The sequence below is a fragment of the Arachis hypogaea genome, chromosome 6, assembly GCF_003086295.3.
Source record: "Arachis hypogaea cultivar Tifrunner chromosome 6, arahy.Tifrunner.gnm2.J5K5, whole genome shotgun sequence".
Taxonomy (NCBI): domain Eukaryota; kingdom Viridiplantae; phylum Streptophyta; class Magnoliopsida; order Fabales; family Fabaceae; genus Arachis; species Arachis hypogaea.
In genome coordinates, this window is record NC_092041.1 from 27,013,829 (window position 1) to 27,025,959 (window position 12,131).

The 12,131-nt window shown below is 35.9% G+C and overlaps 1 non-coding gene across 1 annotated transcript; it reads left to right on the forward strand.

Moving 5' to 3' along the window:
* Window positions 1–1,042: 1,042 nt before the first annotated feature.
* Window positions 1,043–1,150, forward strand: LOC112699746 (small nucleolar RNA R71). The gene has a single exon (XR_003152686.1). It is a non-coding gene; the product is annotated as a small nucleolar RNA R71 (small nucleolar RNA).
* Window positions 1,151–12,131: the final 10,981 nt, after the last annotated feature.

A 12,131-nucleotide genomic window follows, 5' to 3' on the forward strand; every position in this document is an offset into this window, starting at 1 on the left:
CCTCCCAAGTCTCATTACCAAATAACTTGTCATTTAGCTTCATGATTGCTCCAAGGTACTTAGCAACTTGCTCTTCAGTGACATCTTCGTCCTCTTCAGAGGAAGAATACTCATCAGAGCTCATGAATGGCAGAAGTAAATCCAATGGAATCTTTATGGTCTCATTATGAGCCTCAGATTCCCATGGTTCCTCATTAGGGAACTCATTGGATGCCAGTGGACGTCCATTGAGGCCTTCTTCAGTGGCGCTCACTGCCTCTTTCTCCTCTCCAAGTTCGGCCATGTTGATGACCTTGCACTCTCCTTTTGGATTCTCTTCTGTATTGCTTGGAAGAGTACTAGGAAGGAGTTCAGTAACTTTCTTACTCAGCTGACCCACTTGTGCCTCCAAGTTTCTAATGGAGGACCTTGTTTCAGTCATGAAACTTTGAGTGGTTTTGATTAGATCAGAGACCATGGTTGCTAAGTCAGAGCGGCTCTGCTTAGAATTCTCTGTCTGTTGCTGAGAAGATGATGGAAAAGGCTTGCCGTTGCTAAACCTGTTTCTTCCACCATTATTGTTGTTGAAACCTTGTTGAGGTCTTTGTTGATCCTTCCATGAGAGATTTGGATGATTTCTCTATGAAGGATTATAGGTGTTTTCATAGGGTTCTACTATGTAATTCACCTCTTCCATTGATGGATTCTCAGGATCATAAGCTTCTTCTTCAGATGAAGCGTCCTTAGTACTGCCTGGTGCAGCTTGCATTCCAGACAGACTTTGGGAAATCATGTTGACTTGCTGAGTCAATATTTTGTTCTGAGCCAATATGGCATTCAGAGTATCAATCTCAAGAACTCCTTTCTTCTGATTCGTCCCATTGTTCACAGGATTCCTTTCAGAAGTGTACATGAATTGGTTATTTGTAACCATTTCAATGAGTTCTTGAGCTTCTGTAGGCATCTTCTTCATATGAAGAGATCCTCCAGGAGAGCTATCCAATGACATCTTGGACAGTTCAGACAGACCATTATAGAAGATACCTATGATGCTCCATTCAGAAAGCATGTCAGAAGGACACTTTCTGATCAATTATTTGTATCTTTCCCAAGCTTCATAGAGGGATTCACCTTCCTTCTGTCTAAAGGTTTGGACTTCCACTCTAAGCTTACTCAATTTTCGAGGTGGAAAGAACTTTGCCAGAAAGGCATTGACTAGCTTTTCCCAAGAGTTCAGGCTTTCTTTAGGTTGTGAGTCCAACCATATCCTAGCTCTGTCTCTTATAGCAAAAGGGAATAGCATAAGTCTGTAGACCTCAGGGTCAACCCCATTGGTCTTGACAGTGTCACAGATTTGCAAGAACTCAGCTAAAAACTGATGAGGATCTTCCAATGGAAGTCTATGGAACTTGCAATTCTGTTGCATTAGAGAAACTAATTGAGGTTTAAGCTCAAAGTTGTTTGCTCCAATGGCAGGGATAGAGATGCTTCTCCCATAGAAGTCGGGAGTAGGTGCAGTAAAGTCACCCAGCACCTTCCTTGTATTATTGGCATTGTTGTTTTCAGCTGCCATGTCTTCTTCTTGTTTGAAGATTTCTGTTAGGTCCTCTACAGAGAGTTGTGCTTTAGCTTCTCTTTAGCTTTCACTTCAAGGTCCTTTCAGGTTCAGGGTCAGCTTCAACAAGAGTGCCTTTGTCTTTGCTCCTGCTCATATGAAAGAGAAGAGAACAAGAAAATATGGAATCCTCTATGTCATAGTATAGAGATTCCTTGAGATATCAGAGGAAAAGAAAAATAGAAGGAAGAGGTAGAAGAATTCGAACTTAGAAAGATAAAGTTCGAATTTTGCATTGAGGAGGAGTGTTAGTCCATAAATAGAAGGATGTGAAAAGAGGGGAAGAAATTTTCGAAAATTAAAGTGAATTAATCAAACGAAATTTTGAAAAAAAATGGTAATTGATTTTCAAAAACTAAGATTGAGAAAGAAATAGACTGATTTTGAAAAAGATTTTGAAATTGGAAATCAAAGAGATATGATTGAAAACTATTTTGAAAAAGATGTGATTAAAAAAATATGATTGAAAAGTTATAGTTTTAAAAAGATATGATTGAAAAGATATAATTGAAAAACAATTTAAAAAGATTTGATTTTTAAAATTAATGACTTGGCTAACAAGAAAAGATATGATTCAGATATTAAACCTTTCTCAACAGAAAAGGCAACACACTTGAAATGTTGAATCAAATCATTAATTGTTAGCAAGTATTTTTGAAAATGAAGAGAAATTAATTTTGAAAAGATATGATTGAAAAGATATGATTTGAAAAAGATTTGATTTTGAAAAATTTTGAAACTTGAAAAAAATTTGCATTAAAAACAAAATCTTCCCTCTTGTCCCATCCTGGCGTTAAACGCCCAGAATGGTATACATTCTGGCGTTTAACGCCCAAAATGCTACCCTTTTGGGCGTTAAACGCCCAGCCAGGCACCCTGGCTGGCGTTTAAATGCCAGTTTTCCTTCCTCACTGGGCATTTTGAACACCCAGCTTTTTCTGTGTAATTCCTCTGCTGTATGTTCTGAATCTTCAATTCTCTGTATTATTGACTTGAAAAGACACAAATTAAAATTTTTTTGGATTTTTAATAATGAGGAATAATCAAAATGAAACTAAGATCAAATAAACAATGCATGCAAGACACCAAACTTAGAAGTTTGTATACTACCGACACTAACAAATTGAGAATGCATATGAGAAACAACAAAACACTCAAGACTAGAGAATTTAAAGATCAGAGCAAGTAAATCATCAAGAATAACTTGAAGATCAATGAAGACACATGAACAATGCAAGAAGAATAGAAACATGCAATTGACACCAAACTTAAAATGAGACACTAGACTTAAACATAAAATATTTTTGGTTTTTATGATTTTGTAATTTTTTTATTTTTCGAAAATTATATGGAGAAGAAAATAAAGAGATTCAAAATTTTTAATAAGAATTCCAGGAATCATGCAATGTTAGTCTAGAGCTTCAGTCTAAAGAAATTAGACATGGCTAGCCAAGCTTCAGTAGAACATTACATTCAAGAGCTAAATTGATGAAAATCAATCAGCTTTGGTGATGATAAGAACATCACCTTGAAACTCTAGAATTCATTCTTAAAAATTCTGAAAAATACCTAATCTAAGCAACAAGATGAACCGTCAGTTGTCCAAACTCATACAATCCCTAGCAACGGCACCAAAAACTTGATGCACGAAATTGTGATCATCAATGGCGCCATCAACATGGTACGCTCAATTGCAATCTCAACTCTTTATCACAACTTCGCACAACTAACCAGCAAGTGCACTGGGTCGTCCAAGTAATAAACCTTACGCGAGTAAGGGTCGATCCCACGGAGATTGTTGGTATGAAGCAAGCTATGGTCATCTTGTAAATCTCAGTCAGGCAGATTCAAATGGTTATAGATGATTTATGAATAAAGCATAAAATAAAGATAGAGATACTTATGCAATTCATTGGTGAGAATTTTAGATAAGCGTATGGAGATGCTTTGTCCCTTCCGTCTCTCTACTTTCCTACTGTCTTCATCCAATCCTTCTTACTCCTTTCCATGGCAAGCTGTATGTTGGGCATCACCGTTGTTAGTGGCTACAATCCCGTCCTCTCAGTGAAAATGTTCAACGTGCTCTGTCACAGCACGGCTAATCATCTGTCGATTCTCAATTAGGTTGGAATAGAATCCATTGATTCTTTTGCGTCTGTCACTAACGCCAAGCCTTCAGGAGTTTGAAGCTCGTCACAGTCATTCAATCCTTGAATCCTACTCAGAATACCACAGACAAGGTTTAGACCTTCCGGATCATCACATTCATCAAGTTGAGGAACAAGTGATATCTTAGAACAAGAATAAGCCGAATTGAATAGAAGAACAATAGTAATTGAATTAATACTCGAGGTACAGCAGAGCTCCACACCTTAATCTATGGTGTGTAGAAACTCCACCGTTGAAAATACATAAGAACAAGATGATCATTGGCTTCGGCCCCAGAGAGGGAACCAGAAGAACCAAGATGATCCTAAGATCTAAAGTGATCAAAAGATGAAAATACAATAGCAAAAGGTCCTATTTATAGAGAACTAGTAGCTTAGGGTTTACAAATATGAGTAAATGACGTAAAAATCCACTTCTGGACCCACTTGGTGTGTGCTTGGGCTGAGCATTGAAGCTTCTATGTGTAGAGACTTTTCTTTGAGTTAAACGCCAGCTTTTGTACCAATTTGGGCATTTAACTCCCATTTCTGTCCCAGTTTCGGTGTTAAACGCCGGGCAGTCTTGAGCTGATTTGGAACGCCGGTTTGGGCCATCAAATCTCGGGCAAAGTATAAACTATTATATATTGCTGAAAGTCCCAGGATGTCTACTTTCCAACGCAATTGAGAGCGCACCAATTGGGCTTCTGTAGCTCCAGAAAATCCACTTCGAGTGCAGGGAGGTCATAATCCAACAGCATCTGCAGTCCTTTTTAGCCTCTAAATTAGATTTTTGCTCAGGTCCCTCAATTTCAGCCAGAAAATACCTGAAATCACAGAAAAACACACAAACTCATAGTAAAGTTCAGAAAAGTGAATTTTAAATAAATCTAATAAAAATATAATAAAAACTAACTAAAATATACTAAAAATATACTAAAAACAATGCCAAAAAGCGTATAAATTATCCGCTCATCAACTAACAAGAAACTAAAAGATATGATTATAGAATTTAAAGATTGAACCTTTCTTAACAAGAAAGTAACAAACTTCAAATTTTTGAATCAATCACATTAATTGTTAGTAAAATTTTTGAAAAATATGAAATAAAGATAAGAAAAAGATTTTGAAAATCAATTAAAAAAATATTTTCGAAAATATAAAGGAAAAATGAAAAAGATTTGATTTTTGAAAAAGTTTTAAAAAGATAAGATTTTTAAAATTGAAATCTTGACTTGACTAACAAGAAACATCTAATTTTAAAAATTTTTAACTAAGTCAACCCAAAGATTTTGAATTTTTGAGTAAAATAAGGAAAAGATATTTTTTATTTTTTGAATTTTTAATGATGAGAGAGAAAAAACACAAATATGACCCACAACATGAAAATTATGGATCAAAACACATGATGCATGCAAGAACACTATGAATGTCAAGATGATCACCAAGAACACTTTGAAGATCAAGATGAACATCAAGACTTATTTTTGGAAATTTTTCAAGAAAAGAAAAACATGCAAGACACCAAACTTAAAAATCTTCAATGCTTAGACATTATGAATGCAAAAAAAATGCATAGAAAAAACAACAAAAAACACACAACAAGAAAATATGAAGATCAAACAAGAAGACTTGTCAAGAACAACTTGAAGATCATGAAGAACACATGCATGAATTTTTGAAAAATGCAAAAGTTTTTAAAACATGCAATTGACATCAAACTTAAAAATTGATACTAGACTTAAACAAGAAACACAAAATATTTTTGGTTTTTATGATTTTATTAATTTTTTATGGATTTTTCGAAAATTATTTTTAGAAAAAACGAAAAAGAGAAAAAATTTTGAAAGATTTTTAAAAACCTTTTGAAAAGAAAATTACCTAATCTGAGCAACAAGATGAACCGTCAGTTGTCCAAACTCGAACAATCCCCGGAAACGGTGCCAAAAACTTGGTGCGCGTAAATTGTGATCATCAACAATAGCTCCAATAGACTTGGAGCTCTCAAACGTGAGTCACACTTTGTCACAACTTCGCACAACTAACCAGCAAGTGCACTGGGTCGTCCAAGTAATACCTTACGTGAGTAAGGGTCGATCCCACGGAGATTGTTGGTATGAAGCAAGCTATGGTCATCTTGTAAATCTCAGTTAGGCAGATTCAATTGGTTATAATGGTTTTCAAAAATAATAATAAATAAAGCATAAAATAAAGATAGAAATACTTATGTAAATCATTGGTGGGAATTTCAGATAAGTGTATGGAGATGCTTTGTCCCTTCTGAATCTCTGCTTTCCTACTGCCTTCCTCCAATCATTCTTACTCCTTTCTATGGCAAGATGTATGCAGGGCATCACAGTTGTCAATGGCTACTTTCCATCCTCTCCGTGAAAATGGTCCAAATGCTCTGTCAGAGCACGGCTAATCATCTGTTAGTTCTCGATCATGTCGGAATAGAATCCATTGATTCTTTTGTGTCTGTCACTACGCCCAACAATCGTGAGTTTAAAGCTCGTCACAGTCATTCAATCCCTGGATCCTACTCGGAATACCACAGACAAGGTTTAGACTTTCCGGATTCTCAAGAATATTGCCAATAGGTTCTAGCTTATACCACGAAGATTCTGATTAAGGAATCCAAGAGATATGCGCTCGATCTAAAGTAGAACGGAAGTGGTTGTCAAGCACGCGTTCATAAGGACGGATGATGATGAGTGTCACGGATCATCACATTCATCAGGTTGAAGTGCAGTGAATTTCTTAGAATAAGAATAAGCTTGAATCGAGTAGAAGAACAATAGTAATTGCATTGATTCTCGAGGTACAACAGAGCTCCACACCTTAATCTATGGTGTGTAGAAACTCCACCGTTGAAAATACATAAGTGATCAAGGTCCAGGCATGGCCGAATGGCCAGCCCCCAAAGTCTAAGAACTAAACGTCCGAAGATAGATACCAAGATGTCTAATACAATAGTAAAAAGTCCTATTTATACTAGACTAGCTACTAGGGTTTACAGAAATAAGTCTAAGTACAGAAATCCACTTTCGGGGCCCACTTTGGTGTGTGCTTGGGCTGAGCTTGAGCTTTACACGTGCAGAGGCTTCTCTTGGAGTTAAACGCCAAGTTGTAACGTGTTTTTGGCGTTTAACTCTGGTTTGTGACGTGTTTCTGGCGTTTTACTCCAGAATGCAGCATGAAACTGGAGTTGAACGCTAGTTTGCGTCATCTAAACTTGAATAAAGTATAAACTATTATATATTCCTGGAAAGCCCTGGATGTCTACTTTCCAACGCAGTTGAGAGCACGCCATTTGGAGTTTTGTAACTCCAAAAAATCTATTTCGAGTGCAGGGAGATCAGAATCTAACAGCATCAGCAGTCCTTTGTCAGCCTCCTATCAGATTTTTGCTCAGGTCCCTCAATTTCAGCCAGAAAATACCTGAAATCATAGAAAAACACACAAACTCATAGTAAAGTCCAGAAATGTGAATTTTGTATAAAAACTAATAAAAACATCCCTAAAAGTAGGTAGATCCTACTAAAAACTACCTAAAAATAATGCCAAAAAGCATATAAATTATCCGCTCATCAAATTGGTCATATGCATATGGCTCCTCCCACCTTTGATTGTTCCACCCTTGATACACATCTTCATTGAAGCTTCCATTTCCTACCACATGGTGAGAACCAAACTCATAGCCAAAGTGAGAATTCATGATGAAAAAGGGAAAAGAAGGAAAAAAAGCTAACAAGAAACAATAAAGCAAAGTCCTAAAACTAGAAAAAACTAATAAGCAATCCAAAAATCAAGCTATTCACAATATTCACATATATACAATAACCAATAACATAACACCATTGCAATTCCCTGGCAACGGTTGATGAATGAATTTTTGGTTGGTAAAGAATTCACAAATAAACTCTCGTTGCAAGTATAGTTTCTAAACTAACAAAGAATCCTTTCATACAAATATTTGGTTGTCACAAGTAACAAACACCTATAAAAATAACCGAAGTATTCAAACCTCGGGTCGTTCTCCCTAGAAATTGTAATAAAGTGTTCTTGTTAAGTCCTATCCTAGCTATCCTTATCAATTGTGATGAGAATTGTCCATTGCCCCCACTTAGTTAACCTATAACCATGGAGGAAAGTCAAGTGGATGAATTAACTTGATTCCACAAGTCCTAGCCAACTCCTAAGGAAAGACTAGCTTTAGTGGCATTCAAGTCAATTAGCAATCTCTAATTATCAAACAACAAGAGAGTTTGATAACTCATGTGTCACTAATTACTCTACCTAGACCAAGAGGAACAAAAATCTAACTCAGAACTAAAAGAGGCATTTCAACAAATACAGAAAAGAATTAAAGAGAGATCTAACTACAAGGACAAGAAATCCATTATAGAAAATCAAAGCAACATAAAAAGACATGGAAATATTACCTTGCATTGAAAGAGAAATGGAGATCTACATGAGAATTCATAAAGCAAAAATGAAAATTAAAGCAAGAGAAGAAGTAGATCTAGACTTCTCTCTCTAGAAACTAACTTTTTCTCCAAAACTAAACTAAACTAAAACTAATGTGTGAAGTGATGTCAATTCCCCCTTGAATTCTGCCTTTAATAGCCTCAGAATTGAGTTGGATCTGGGCCTGGGAAGCCCAGAATTCGCCCCAGCATTTTTCCTTTAAGTGAGTCACGTGCGAGCATCGACGGGTATGCGCCATGTACGCGTACGCGTCGCCATGCGACTCCACAATCCACGCATGTGCATTTTCTGCGCGTGCGCGTCGATCTCAGCATCCCAAATCCTTGTTTCTTCATGAGTTCTCCACTTGCATGCTTTTCCTCTCCATTCCTAGCCTTTCCAATCTGAATTCACTAACAAACATATCAAGGCATCTAGTGGAATCAAAAGTGAATCAAAATTAGCAATTAAGGGCCTAAAAAGCATGTTTTCACACTTAAGCACAAATTAGGAGACAATCATGAAACCATTTTATTTTCTTGGATAAATATGAGAAAAGGTAATAAAATCCTCTAAATTGAGCACAAGATAAACCCTAAAAATGGGGTTTATCATGGTGGCATTCACAACCACAACATATTTTGGGTCCTGAAGAAATAAATCCAAGAAATGAATGTATAATAGACTAACTGTTGGGTGCTGTTGGTAAAAAAAGTTAATTTCTATTTTTGATATGATTTCGTGGGAGGAAGACAAAATAACAGTGGTGAATTATCTTGGTGAGGTTTGATAGGAGTGTTTGTATATTTAGAAATAGCTTGTATTTGGATGTTAATGTGTGTTTCTCTTTTGTACCTGGAAAATACCCATGTTTGTCGGCTACGAGCCTAAGAGCTCGTCTTAAGACAAAAATTTTGGAAAAGGGGGGGTTCATCCTCAAACCCCGAAAAAAGAGATGGTGAAGGAAAGGTCAATCAACCGAGTCAAGGGAAGAAGAAGATAATTTTTTAAAAGAGAAAATCTGACGTTATTGATGTTGATGCGTCTGATGACTTAGTGGAAAAGTCGAAAGAGATTTCTTTAAAAGAGCTGGCTACTTTCGTAAGTAATCAAGAAAAATTGGTGAACGAGCTTGGAGATGTTGCGAATGAGACGTTGCAACCCTTATTCCATGTGAATTTGGTGAACGAGTTTGGAGATGTTTCAATTGATCAATACATACATGTATAAGTTGAGTATGTGTGTGTGTGTGTGTGTGCGTGTGTGTGTGTGTATGTGTGTGTGTATATATATACATATATATATATGTATATATATAATAAGATTTTAAAAATTAGTTAGCTGATAAAATTTCCTATATTTAGGTGCTCGGACTTCGTCTGGCGTGCATTGGTCAAAGTTGGGAGGTGAATCATAAGGGGTTGTTAGAGAAAACTGATTAGTTGGCTGGATTGAAGAGTGATTTGGATAAGAAGAATGATATCATAGCCGAGGTTAAAAAGAAGTTGTTAGAGAAAGAAGAAGAGCAGAAAGCTGTTAAGAGAAGTTATGAGAAAGAAGCAGAGTTGCTGAAGAAGAGGGATATTGATCTCTCTACTATGAATATCCAAATGATTGAAGTTACTTTAAAATTAAAATATTTGGAGAATAGTAGACAAACAGGTATTTTAGATGCGCCTTTGCTGAAGGATTTGAGCATGCTGTTACTTAAACAAAGTTATTAGCCACTGAGAGTTACTTCTCGGCGATGGATCTGAGCAAAGTAGTTCGAGATGGAATTTTGGTGGATGATGAAGATGCTGCCGAGGATGAGGATAACAACCTGGTAGATTGATGCTTGTAGTTTGTTTCAAAAAAAATTGAATGGTTTGATATATTTGACTCTTGCCAATTTGTTTTGGATTTTTAGGAATTTGTAATAAATAGTCTCTGAATTGACTTTATTTTGATGATATTTAATCACTGTTTGATTATATGATCTTCGTTTGACTTGTGGATTGATAATTGGGCAATGATTATGTTAGATTGCCATAAGTTGGTATTCTTTTACAACAATACATTTGATTCCTATTTTTCGTAGGTTTGATATAAGTGCACTTGTATTGAGAGAGAATATCTCATTTGATTTTTTTGACAATTGATGATCTTTGAGTTTGTGTTCGCATATTGTACATTGAGATTTTAAAGAGTTATCACTAGTGAATAAACTTTGTGACTGTTCAGTATTTGATTGAATAAGTTAGTTGACTGTAGTTAGTCATAGTTCGGATAGATATAGATCGGAAGATAGTTAATATAGATTGGACTTTCTCTAGCCATAATGAATTGTTACATGACTTTGTTTACAAAGGTGTAGGTAGGTTTGCCTCGTCAAAACCTCTCCAAGCAAAAATTTTTTTGGAAAAAATTTTGTGATTAGAAAAAAGAGTACAAATTTGTCCCTGTCTTTTTAACTATAATATTGTTTTAAAGAGGAAATATTCCAAGTATTAGGTAACATTGTACCATCTAGAGATTCGAGCTTATAACCCTCATTTCTGAGGACTTCTAGAATTCTGAGTGGACCTTCCCATTTGGCTACAAGCTTCCCATGAGATGGAGGCCATCTAGCTTGCTTGGTCTTTCTGAGTACTAAGTCGCCAACTTGAAATGAGCGAGGATTGACCTTCTGTTTGTACCACTGAGCTATATTTTACTATATTTCTCGGTAGTAGACACAGGCTATGTCTCGGATTTCTTCAATTAAATCGAGTTTGATTTTCCGAGTTTCTTCATGATTTGTTGCTTGTGCCATAGTGAGGATTGAGAGATCTCCAAAGGAATCATTGCATCAGACCCGTAAACTAAACGGAACGAGATTTCCTTAGTAGTAGAATGTGTAGTGGTGTTACAACCCCAAAGATTTTTTGGAATCAACTCGGCCCAAAGTCCTTTTGCATCATTCAATTTCTTTCTCAAAGCATGTAAGACAACTTTGTTTGTGGCTTCAGCTAATCCATTAGTCTGCGGATGTTCAACTGAGAGAAGTGTTATTGGATTTTTAAGTTTTGTAAAAAAAATGTGAAATTATGATCAACAAACTGATGACCATTGTCAGTAATAATATAATGAGGTATACCAAATCTGCATATAATATGTTTCCAAATAAAGGAAGTCATTTGTTATGATGTGATTTTGGCCAGTGATTGTGCCTCAATCCAGTTGGAAAAATAGTCAATTGCCACAACTAAAAATTTTACCTATGCTGGTGCAATAGGAAAAGGGTCGAGAATGTCAATTCGTCACTAATGGAATGGCCAACTTACCCCGGAGTGATGCAATAGTTCAGCTGGTACATGTATTATTGGAGCGTGTTTTTTACAATTTGTACAAGTTTTCATATATGTGTTTCGCATATTCCTTCATGGACCTCAGCCAAGGCAAGGTCGGCTTCTGACCTGTTTAGACACTTTAATAGAGGACGAGTATAGCATCGCCTATACAAGTTATCATTTAATAGTGTAAAGAATGAAGCTTGTCTCCGAAATTTTTTTCAAATTACTAATTTCAGGGGGAATATTTTAGTTTTTAGATCATGGATGTAAGGCCATCACCAATCATCCTTGTCAATAATGTGGCAAATGTTAATGAAATCGATGCTTGGTGTAATCAAAGTGGATTATAAGAGAGTAGCAGTTTGTGATTGTGTACTGGAGAGCTTTGACAGAATGTTGGCTTGGTAATTTTGTTTCTTGAGAATATGATGGATATTAAATTTTGAAAAATAAGATATGAATGTTTTGAGAACAACTAAGTATTTTATTAAAGGATGATCTTTTACTTGAAAAGATTGATTTACTTGTTGTACTCTTAGTAAAGTGTTATAGTGTACTTTTATTGCAAAAATATTTAATTCGATGAATAACCTTAGGCCGGCAATG